The 12,168-nt window shown below is 46.0% G+C and overlaps 1 pseudogene; it reads right to left on the reverse strand.

The window, feature by feature from the left end:
* Positions 1 to 308: 308 nt before the first annotated feature.
* On the reverse strand, positions 309 to 2,256 carry LOC114888070 (annotated as a pseudogene).
* Between the last annotated feature and the right edge of the window lie 9,912 nt (positions 2,257 to 12,168).

Here is a 12,168-nt window from a genome sequence, read left to right on the forward strand (position 1 = left end):
CGGTGACGATGGCCACCGGCGGAAGGCCGCAGCCGCTGGTCAAAGCCCCGACCACAACCACGGAGAGGTCAGGGTGCCGTCCTGCTCCATGCGCCGTGCGCCGTCCCGCGGACACCTCCCATTCCTCGTTTGCCGGCGGAGGCGGCCGTGGCACCAGCACCACCTCTCCGCCAGGTGGCGCCGAGTGCGCGGGCACGAGGAGCAAGGTGGCCGTGCACTACCGGGCCGGCCGGCCTCCGGCCAGCACCACGACGGCCGCCGTCAGCGGGTCGGCGGGCTGCGGGGACAGGCGGCACTGCAGGGACAGCTCACCCGTGGCCGGGTGTAGCGCTAGCGCCCCGGGGCCGCAGTCGCTCCGCGTTGAGGTCTTTGTCCGTGTCCCTAGCCTGCAGTCGGGTCAGCAGGTAGCCCAGGGGCGCGTCCCGGGGCAGAGGGGCCTGGGCTGAGTCACTGACGAGCGGCGGGGTCACCAGCCGAGGAGCGTGGTCGTTCTGGTCCTCCTCATGCAGCCGCATCACGGCCCGGCCCCGGAACGGCCGAGAGCCGCCGTCGAGCGCCTCCAGCCCCAGCCGCAGCTCGGCCAGTTCCTCGCGGTCAAAGCACTGTCATGCGTGCAGCTCCCCGGTGACGGGGTCCGATGAGACGTAGGTGGACACGGAGCCTCCAGCAGCCGGTAGGTGACCTGGCCGTTGCGGCCCAGGTCCGGGTCCCTGGCGGCCACCGAGGCCAAGTAAGCCCCGGGCAGGTTGTTTTCACTCACCGACACCTCGTAGACCGGCCGCGTGAAGAGCGGCTCGTTGTCGTTCTCGTCGCTCACCCGCACCAGGTAGGGCCGCACGGTGCGCAGCGGGGGCGCGCCGCGGTCCTCGGCCACCAGGGTCAGGTTGTACTCGGCGATGCGCTCGCGGTCCAGCGACCCCGCGGTCACCACCAGGCAGCTGCCCGCGTAGGCCGGCTGCAGTCGGAAGTGCTCGTGCCCATAGAGGGCGCAGCGCACCTGCCCGTTGGCTCCCGAGTCCCTGTCCGAGGTGCTGACCAGCGCCACCAGGCTCTTGCGTGCCGCCCCTTCTGGCACCAGGGAGATGGCTCCGGCCTCTGGCGTCCCGGGCCCGGTCGACTAGGTCGCGTCCGCACCCCCGAGAGCAGCGGCGGCGGCGGCGAAGGGCGAGGCTACAGGCGCGCCCGGGGCGGCCAGCGGGGTGATGGCGATGTCCGGCGCGTTGTCATTGACGTCGCGGATGCGCACGATGACCTTGCAGGTGGCGGCGCGGGGCCCGGGGCCGCGGTCCTGCGCCCGCACGTCCAGTTCGTAAGTGTCCTGGCGCTCGTGGTCCACGGGCCCAGCCAGGGTGAGGCGGCCCGAGCGCCGGTCGAGGCGGAAGAGGCAGCGCGCCTCGGGCTGGGTACGGGAGCCGAAGGCGAACACCACGTCGCCGTTGGGGCCCTCGTCGGGGTCCGCCGCGTCCAGGTCGAGCAGTAGCGAGCCCACGGGCGCGTCCTCCGCCATCTCGACCTCGGCCACGGCGCCCTGCGGGAAGGCCGGGCTGTGGTCATTCGCGTCCAGCACGCGCACACTGAGGACGGCCGTGGCGGAGCACGGTGGGCGGCCTCCGGCCTGGGCCACCAGCTCCAGGTTGTAGGCGGCCTGGCTGTCGCCGTCCAGCTCCTGCAGCAGCACCAGGTCGGCGCACTGGGCACCGTCCGCGCGCGTCTGCAGCTCCACGTGGAAGGGGCTGTGCGGCCAGGCACACGCTCTGCAGCCCATTGGCCTCCACGTCCTCTATGGGCACCTCCAGGGGGATGCGCGTGCCCACGGCCGCGCCCTCAGACACCTCCTCCGGGATCTGGGCCCGGGAAAAGCGTGGCTCGTGGTGGTTGACGTCCCTCACCTCCACCTCCACGTGCACCAGCCGGAACTGCTCTTGCTAAAAGCTTACCACTTTGAAGGCCTGGCCGCACAGCCGCTCGAGGTCCAGGCCCGCATCTCTGAGGACGGTCGCCCTCTTGCACCTGGACCAGCGAGCTGTTGATCTTAATCAGGCGGAACTGGCCTGGCACCTCGCGCTGGGAATTAAACAGGATGTGGTCAGACAGAACACCGATGAAGGTGCCGAGGGCTTCTTCCTCAAAGGTGAGGAAATTGACAGTTTCGGTGCAAGACCCTGACACCAGAAGCAGCAGCAGAAGAAGCAACAGGGACCCCAGTCCAGCCCTGTGTAAAGTGTCAGCGGGGAACCTGAGTCTCCAGTGAGACATTCCTGTTAGTCAAAGGGAAAGAAAAACACCAACAATCCGAGTCTCTGCGCTCAGACTTCCAGCCTTCTCAAGGCCTCCTGAGTGCACAGTCAGGAGACACTTGCTGTCTTAAATACTTTTGATCACTAAACCCTCTCTGCTATATAATCGCTTTTCTCTGCCTGGGGCCCAAGCAAGCTTTTTCTGAACCCTACCGGGGAGATTACGTAGGGAAGAATATGCAAATTAGCATCCATCTGGACCAATCCACAGTCTCCCGGCCTCTGGGTCATGTTCTTCCCTTGAAAGAGCTCACAGAAGGGCCTGGAGAGCTGAACAGTGGCCAGGGCAGTGCAGGGGATCATTAAGATCCCTACAGAAGTTTACACTATAAAAACACACCCTGCTTGCTTTGCTAGTGTGCCCGAATCTCACTTTGAGAGTATGCGCAGGGGACCCGCAGCATCTTTATTCCTTCCTGAGCACACATAGTCCTCGGACAGAGGCACAATTGCTATTCTCCTTTACCATTTTGAAACTAATGCATATATGCATCCTTTGCCACCCACGGTTATCCATCTATATTGGGTTATCATTTCCTGTATTGAAAGATTCTGGGGGAGCAGCTTCTCCAGAGTCAGGCAGTCTCTAATCAGAGAAGAACTGTTTTCCAAAGTAATCATTTCTGAATAGCTTTTCCCAAGCAAAGAAACCATTAATGATGAAATTTCAGCCCCTTCATCTCCTTTTATGTCAGTAATTACTTACACATGAAGACTCGGTGTCAGTCAGGGAGGTTAGTCAGCCACAATTCACTGCAAGGGATAGTTAAGGGTAAGAAAAAGATTTAGGGAAATACATTGCAGTCAGTCTCGTTAGAAAATTGTTATACACCAATTATTTTTTAAAAGCCCTTGGCTGAAGAAAACCGCAGGTGGCCTGATAGGCTGAAGGCTAAAGAAACATTAAACCATCTGTCTAAAGCACAATAGTCCTATATTAAGTTCTCTTTATGTGTGAAGTGTTCTAAATGCTAAACAGTCCCACATGTTAATGATGACATTGTTCCTCGTGCCATGGAGCCGTCATCAAGGCAGAGTGTTCTTTAACCAGTCATCTTGAATAAAATCAGTGAGCAGGCTAAGCTATTAATATGCCCAGGCTATTCTTAGCTCCTACATGATCTGTAATGTTATTGATTCCTGCAGAGACATGTCAGTAAATGACTATTTTTTTTCCTTTCACTCTTAAGAGGGAGGTGCACTTATTTTAGCACCAGGATCTGTGAACCCAGTTCTGAAACTGAGCCACCTTTGATGAGATAATTAATTTCCAGGGGTTTTAATTTAGTGGAGCATTTGGCAACGACTCTAATTATAAGTACCAGTAACCGATAGAGAAGTACAGTGGGGAGCATGGCTTGATTTTCATCAGGTACTCTGAGATCCTAAAAAGAGAAAAAGCTTCATTTTGTTTACTTTAGATTTTTTTAATTTAATGTTTTAATGTAGTAGAGTTGATTTACAATGTGTTAATTTCTGCTGTACAGCAAAGTGACTCAGTTATACACACATAGACATTATTTTTTTATATTCTTTCCCATTATGATTTATCACAGGATATTGAATATAGAAGGACTGGGAGTTTGTGATTAGCAGAGGTAAACTATTATACATGTGGTGGATAGGCAACAAGGTCCTACTGTACTTTAGATTTTTAAAATTTTGCCTGGTGAGGCATTCATCTGAGGAAGGAAACAACTCTACTTCAGTTTAGTGAGACTAGATTTCTTTCTTTTTTTAAATTTTATTTAATTTAATTAATTAATTTATTTATTTTTGGCTGTGTTGGGTCTTCGTTTCTGTGCGAGGGCTTTCTCTAGTTGTGGCAAGCGGGGGCCACTCTTCATCGCGGTGTGCGGGCCTCTCACTGTCGCGGCCTCTCTTGTTGCGGAGCACAGGCTCCAGACGCACAGGATCAGTAATTGTGGCACACGGGCCTAGTTGCTCTGCGGCATGTGGGATCCTCCCAGACCAGGGCTCGAACCCGTGTCCGCTGCATCGGCAGGCAGATTCTCAACCACTGCGCCACCAGGGAAGCCCGAGACTAGATTTCTTGTTGGCCAGTATCCTCAATGGTATTAAGACAGTTTGCTTTCTTTCTTAGAACTGAGTACTCCAAGGAAGCATCTGGTTATTCAGTCTTTGGGTCTCAGGGAAAACAAGAGGATCTGATCCCTTTACCCAATTTCTTCATTCCTAGATGCCCCTTATCGGAAGACTGAAAACTGATTCGGCCCATGCATTTTAAAAGGCACATGCTTCCATGCACTTTAGCCAGGAGAGGGACCCATTTCATCACAGTCCAAGTCTTGGCCCTTCTCTCTCTCGTGGCACACAGTCCCTGCCAAGCCTGGCTCTTGCCAGTTTTCAGCGTCATTCTTGCCATTCACGATCAGAAAAACTGCTCAGTATCCTGAAAATGAAGACTAGTCTATGACTCTATCTACTGAACATCAAAAGACACAGATAAAAGATTTTAAAAGTCAGGCAATCATACACATTACTTCCACAATGCTAAACAACTGGCCACTTAATGTTTGAAAACATCCACCTATGATGCTTAAATGCTTGATTGCATTTTCCCCACTTCGCCTCCAGCCGTTTGGCAGCAAGGAGACCATCTATGATAAGGAATGTGCTATATTGTCAGAGACTCATTATTAGCGTTAGCTTTGTTTCCTAGTAAACAACCACGTTATTAAAACACTGCTTTATGAATGAAAGACAGCTGGAGTTTCAAGAAAGAGACATTTTCTGAAGCAAAAATCAGTTCTGTGCCAGTAGATTGACAAGCTGAATAATATAGAAACTGCATGATCTGTCCCCTTAGGATGTGTCATCGGGAAGCCATGTTTACAGCCTCGAGCCCATGGTACTCTCATGTTCCATTCTGTTGGCTCTATTAGATAAAAATCTGTCTCAATATTAAAAGCACTGTGGCAGAAACTTGCTTTATGTTGCTTGTTTTCCCATTTGCCAGCATATTGCCAAACTATACTGCCACCACTACAGGAAGACCAAAATGTGGATAAAGCAGCAGTTTGGTTTCAAAAGGGATGAAGGGGGGGTGGGGGGATTTGGCTGAACTCCCTACAGTGTTTACTTTTGTTCCTAAAACAAAAGCACCAGACATACTAGTGTTCCCCTAAAATGCCAGAAAACCAGATCTGTAAAACAGGATTTGCATTCTAATCATTTTAATAAAAGATTTTCTCTTTTGCTGAACAAGAAACTCCAGCGTGCCCCTTACACACTAAGGCACGCTGGACAGAAACTAAGATAACTTTCACCGTAAACATGGAGGAAAATGGTCCCTAATTCAAAATAGTGCCTGTGTCTTTGCATATTCCCCTTCTCCTATTACATAAAACTAATAACATATTTAGGGGAAAAACTGAAACCACAGGAAAATCCCTAATGTAAATATTTGGCTAGATTATGGTGTCCACACTTCAGAGTAGGCATCAACTTCTATAGAACCTTGACCTAACAGTTCCAGAAACAGTTTTTGTCCCATTTAGAATAAATCACTCTATGTACTATGTGAGATCCATTTTCATTTCTCAACTGAACAAACATTCTGGAGAAAAGGTTATAATGAGCAAAACATTATCAAGTGCAATGTTGCTGTCTTAAAGCAGCACGTTCTAGAGATTGAAGCAATGAAGACTGTTTGAAAGAAAAAAAAATCAACCTAACAACTAGGGTTTTTCTTCCTATTTTTAAAATCATACCTTGAGGGCTTCCCTGATGGCGCAGTGGTTAAGAGTCCGCCTGCCGATGCAGGGGACACGGGTTTGTGCCCCGGTCCAGGAAGATCCCACGTGCCGCAGAGCGGCTGGGCCCGTGAGCCATGACCGCTGAGCCTGCGCGTCCGGAGCCTGTGCTCCGCAGCGGGAGAGGCCACAACAGTAAGAGGCCCGCGTACCGCAAAAAAAAAAAAAAAAAATCATACCTTGAAAAAGCTAAACTCATTCTTCAGCAGGATGAGCCCCCCAAATTGAGAGTAACTGTTTTAAGTGCTCGCATAAGAAGGGTCATTATATCACATTCCTGTTACCCCACTGACCCTATTAGGTCTTGACTGTGCATTCATTTATAAGAAAAGTCATCAGCAAATTGCTGGTCCTTTCTGGAAAATGATTTCAGGGAAAATAATTCAGCTCTGAAGTCAGCCAAAATACTGTGTACAAGCGTAGCCTAGAAACAAATGATATTTATCAACTACTTAAGTGCTTGAACCTAGACAAAATCACAGGGAGCCACTATAGCGTATCAACACTAATCATAAATTCCCCTTAACATTAAACAAGGATTTAAATGACATAATCTTCACTTAGAAAAAAATTTTCCCATAGGATCATTATGTTAGTAATGATATTATCAAAACTATGTAATCTTAAAATACAACATAAAACTAGTTTTTAAACTGCTGATTTTATTAGCCTAGCTCTATGAAGGAAATTAAGTCAATGAATAATGAAAAATATTTTACCTTTTTGGTTCAGGGATACCTCAAACCCCAACTGAGCCAGAGAAATTGACTTTGGTACTTGACTTCGGTCATTGGCTCAAGGACCATACTTTGGATTCTCACCACTCTATAGGAAAAAAATTATCTGCCCCCCTCTCAAGAATGTTGCAAAGCAAGAGAAGAATAAAAGAATATGGACTAAGGAGTAACTTTTCATCTGTGCCTTATTTTATCTTCATCTCTCTTCCTCTCACCTGAACCTCTCTATTCCTAATCTAAAACAAAGCTTGTGACCACCAGTAATCAGAGCACTTTGGGGTCCTTTTTTTTTGGCTGCATTGGGTCTTCATTGCTGCATGCAGGCTTTTTCTAGTTGCGGCGAGCAGGGTCTACTCTTCATTGTGGTGTGCAAACTTATTGCAGTCACTTCTATTGTGGCAGAGCATGGGCTCTAGGCGTGTGGGCTTCAGTAGTTGTGGCACGTGGGCTCCGTAGTTGTGGCTCATGGTCTCTAGAGCGTAGCCTCAGTAGTTGTAGCACACAGGCTTAGTTGCTCCGCAGCATGTGGGATCTTGCCGGACCAGGGCACGAACCCGTGTCCCCTGCATTGGCGGGCAGATTCTTAACCACTGCACCACCAGGGAAGTCCCCAGGGGTCCTTTATCAACAGATATTTGATCAAGTATTGGTGATGCAATATAGCTCACAGCCTTGTAGAAGAAAATACTTAAATGCTAAAAACATAAAGCCATCAGCGTTCAGAGAAGACACAGTGCCAAATGACTTGGAGAAAGTTATATCAAGTGCAAATAGGAAGAGATCTCAGGCTTTACAGGTAAAATCAGAGTCAGCCAGAACTGCCAGGGTTGTAGAGAACCCAGGAGTGATGTTTACAAGCTATGGAGAAAGGCAGGCACAGAGCTTTTTATGGCGACTAAATATACCAGTTGGTCGGAATGGATGGCTTTAGGAGGACAAGCCTGAATGGGTGGCACAGTTGAGGAGGACCTTGATGTAAGCTAAAGAGTTTAGACACTTTTAAAGCAGTAGTGAGAAAGTATTGAAGTTTGTGGAGAAAGAGGTTTTTGATATGTATTCTATTACAGTAGTTCCCCCTTACTTAAGAGGGATTTGTTCCAAGACCCCCACTGGATGCCTGAAACAACAGATAGTACTGAACCCTATTATATATTCTATGTTTTTTCCTATACATATATCCCTATGATGAAGTTTAATTTATAAATTAGGCACAGTAAGAGATTAACAACAATAACTAATAATAAAATAGAACAATTTTAACAATATACTGTAATAAAAGTTATGTGAATATGATCTCTCTCTCCTTCCCTCTGTATCAAAATATCTTATTGTACAAATTTAATGCCTTTTCTATGCTCACTAAGCACTTCTCGTGCACTGTAGCCATAGCTTTTGCAGTTTGAGATGCAACAGCAAAACTAGCACAAATTTCTTTTTCCTTCTTCACCATTTCATGGATAGAAAATTTATTCATACCATAGATCTTAGCAGCCTCAGCATACAGTTTTTTTTCTTTCCTTATTAAGTGAGGCAACTTTCACCTTTTCACTTAAAACAAGCACTTTATGGCTTCTCTTTTGCATATTCAAATTCCCAGCTTCACTATTCTGGCCCTTTGGGGCTATTATGAAGTAAAATAAGGAGTACCTGAACACAAGCACTGTGATACTGACAGTCTATCTGATAACCAAGGTGGCTACTAGGTGACTAAGGGTCAGGATACACTGGACAAAGGGATGATTCTTGTCCCGGGTGGGATGGAGCAGAATGGCATGAGATTTCATCACCCTACTCAGAATACCATGCAATTAAAAAAACCTATGAATTGTTTATTTCTGGAACCTTCTATTTAATATTTTCAAACTTCAGTTGACCATAGGTGACTGAAACCAGGGAAAGTGAAACCACAGATAAGGAGGTGGAGATAAGGGGGAACTATTATATGATAAATAACATAGACGATTGCCTTTCCTGAACATTGGTGAAATCCTCAAAAAGGATTGGGTTTTTCTGGAAGCTTTAAACCATGATCCAGCACAATGACTGGCTTATCATAAATATTTGCCAAATAAATGATCAAGGCAGTATGATATGGTATACAACTTCTGCCTACCTCAAAACCTACCCGGTAGCAGAATGAATTAAAGAGAAGATAGGAAGCCAGGAGAAGACCAATTTAGGTGCCTCTGCAATTATATACCAGATGTTAAAGACCTGAACAATGACTTTGAAGAAGTATTGGGTGAGAACCTAAGAAACACTGAAAAGGAAAACTTGGCAGGATTTCATGGCATATAAGCTGTAGGGGATGCAGAAGATGGAACAAATAAGTGATTCTAAAGTACTGGATGGCTTAAGGAAGAGTCATACTTTCTCAGTGCTCTCAAATATTGAGCAATACGGTATTCCCAAATAGAATTCCCAAAGGCCCCTGCTACTTACCAGCTGAAAGACCACACACAAAAGACTTTATCTCTACAGACTTCAATGTCTTTAGGAAAGAATGCTTACTTTGAGGGATTGCCTTGAGGTTTAAGAAAGAAAATGTGGGAAGAGCAAAAAGCCCAGTGCCTACCATTTTGTGAGGTCTCAAAAGACAACTGAATCCTTTGTTAGAAGCACTTGCATATCACATACCTTTATTTAAAGGTATATTTCTTATCCCCCTTAGAAATTCTTCCAGGTATTAATCATGTTTTCATCAAATTTGTATCCCGGAGCCCAGGACATTGCCAACCACATGAAAGGGGCTCATGAATATTTTGAAATAGTTGTGAGGGTCCCACCACCCAATGTCACTTCTGTGTAATTCTTACCACATTACATCATCTGAATTCTAAACTGGAAAATTTGCTAAAGGATCATAAGATCCTCGGAGCTTGTAGATTATGTGAGACTTCTGCAATAAGTGAGACTTATGGAATAATATGCAAGACTTGGTGCAGCCACAAGTAACAAAACTGGTTTCTTGAGTCAGTTTCAACACTGTCCTATCAGGGCACATTGGACATTCATTGTTTTTGCCTCTTCAGCATCCAGTTTTCTTTTGAGAAACCACCTCTTCGATAAGTCAGTCCATGTGAGTAAGGTATGATAGACACCACCACTCCTGGTACTCAGATCACCACATGACCCAGGCTTAGACAAATTAAAATAGCCCATCCTCCTAGCTACAGTGATTGACTCAGGTACGTGCATGTTTCCCAGCTCGGGCCAATCAGAGCCATTGGGTGTCAGCTCCAGGATTGTTGCTCCTATTACTAAGAAAGAGATATATTTTTTTTTTCCTCTGGGGTTGCTGAGCTAAGAAGATGTAAGCTGGAAATGAGCCACTAGGTTGAGAGTGCTTGCCTGAGTATAAATTCAACATTAAAAAAAAAAAAAAAACTGAAATGGCTCTGAGCACTTAGATCCAACCATGCCTGATCTCCCACTGGAGTTTTCATTTAAGTATAACAGCAAGTTCCCCTTTTTTATACAAGAAAATTAGCAGCTGGATTTCTGTTATTTGTCTCCTAAACAATCAAAACAAATTCCAACAATGAGAAAGGAATTCTAAGTAACAGACTCTAAAATGAGTAATTATCTGAGGGGATCCAGGGAGGAGGTCCATGGAGACCTATCTATACACTAAGTCAAGAGGTTGCCCTGCTCTCTTGCTATGTGTTTGCACAGCCGCTGGCAAACCATTACTTGTATTTTGGGATTCAGATCATGTGTCTACTAAAGCCATAGAATATGATTGGAGGGAAGGGCTTGGCTACATTTATTTTAAAAAAGGGTAGTCTCCAGTTGAAGATAGTCCCTCTGAGAGCAGAAGGGGAAGAAAGTATAATATCACTAAAGGGGTCCCTTTTCTGACTGAGGCCAATAATCCAAGAAGGTTGAAAATTGGCAATCTTGGCAAGTCTTAAGGGAAAAAAAGCAAAAATGTCTGTACCAAACTAAAGTTAGTGCAAAAAAATCAATGGCAGAAATAATCAGGAAGATAACATTGAGGTCTCACAGAGCCTTGAAGTCCCCAGTCCCTCTCAAACTCCCCTTAAGTTTGGAAGATCCAAGTTAAGAAAAATTAAAATCACCTCACAGCAAAAAAGCCATCCCTTGAGATGCAACTTGGAAACAGAGGGACATGTATCAACTGTGATTCCCACCCCAAGAAATTGTTCTGAACGACCCTGGAGAGGCCCAGGTGGAAGTCATTTAAGCTGAGGGTTAAAGGCATGAACAGAACATTCAGGGCTGTTGCTAGGAGATGGAAATCCCTGGGCTGGGAGTAAATTTGAGCACTGTCTTCAGCTTTGATAGTGGAGTTGATCAAATGCAAGTAAATATTAAACTATTACCTGGCAAACAAGGGGCTGAGATTCCTGAACCCTCAATAATAAATGGTAAAGCCCCTGGAATATCATCTCAATTCCCAGGTCAGATGTGGTCACAGAGGAAAAAGGCTAAGAAAGAGCATCTTTGTGACTAGGATCCAGGGAGGCCATCCTGGCCAATCTAGGAACACACATCACAGTCAGCTTAGGGAGTCCTTTCATCTTCTGGCAAACAGCCTACATGCTGTGGACAGTGGCCACTGAGCGTGGTTTTCTCTTTTCCAGATGAGTGTTTTAAATTGCAGTTATTTGTCATTGATCTGTTGCGGAATGTTAAGCGTATCAGATAAGTAGTCAGATCATGAGCAGTTGTTATACCCAACCCTGACTGAGAGCAGTGCAAATCTTCTCAAGATCTGACTTGTTACAGGACCCAGTAATTGTACCTTATATTAAGCTTCCTTAGGGAACTGATTAGGTCACCAAGTAGTGATTTATTTTTAAATAATTTTCCTGTATGGTATGGAGTGGGGCTGAGGTTTATTTTTTTTTCATATGTTGTTCCAGTACATTTAGTGAAAAGAGTATCCCTTCCTCATTGAATTATCTTGTTGCTTTTGTCAAAATGAACACATATGGATCTATTTCTGACTGCGCTATTTTGTTCCATTGATTATACGTCTACCCTTCTGACAATTCCATATTGTCTTGACTACTGTAGCATTTATGGAATGTCATGAAACCACATAGTATAAGTCTTCCAACATCAGTTTTCTTTTTCAGAATTGTTTTGGCTATTCTATGTCCTTTGCATTTCTGTGTAGACGTTAGAATCAGCTTCTCAATTTCTACAGAAATGACCTCTGCCATTTTGGTTGGAATTTCATTGAATCTATGTTTCAACTTGGGGAAAATGAACATCTTAACAATATTGAGTCTGCTAATCCATAAATATGGTAGATCTCTTTATTTACAGTTTTAAACATTTCTCTTAGAAATATTTATTGTTTTCAATACACAGGTCTTTCCTGTCTTT

The sequence above is a fragment of the Monodon monoceros genome, unplaced genomic scaffold, assembly GCF_005190385.1.
Source record: "Monodon monoceros isolate NGI ecotype Baffin Bay Population unplaced genomic scaffold, NGI_Narwhal_1 Super_Scaffold_8, whole genome shotgun sequence".
In the NCBI taxonomy this organism is placed as follows: domain Eukaryota; kingdom Metazoa; phylum Chordata; class Mammalia; order Artiodactyla; family Monodontidae; genus Monodon; species Monodon monoceros.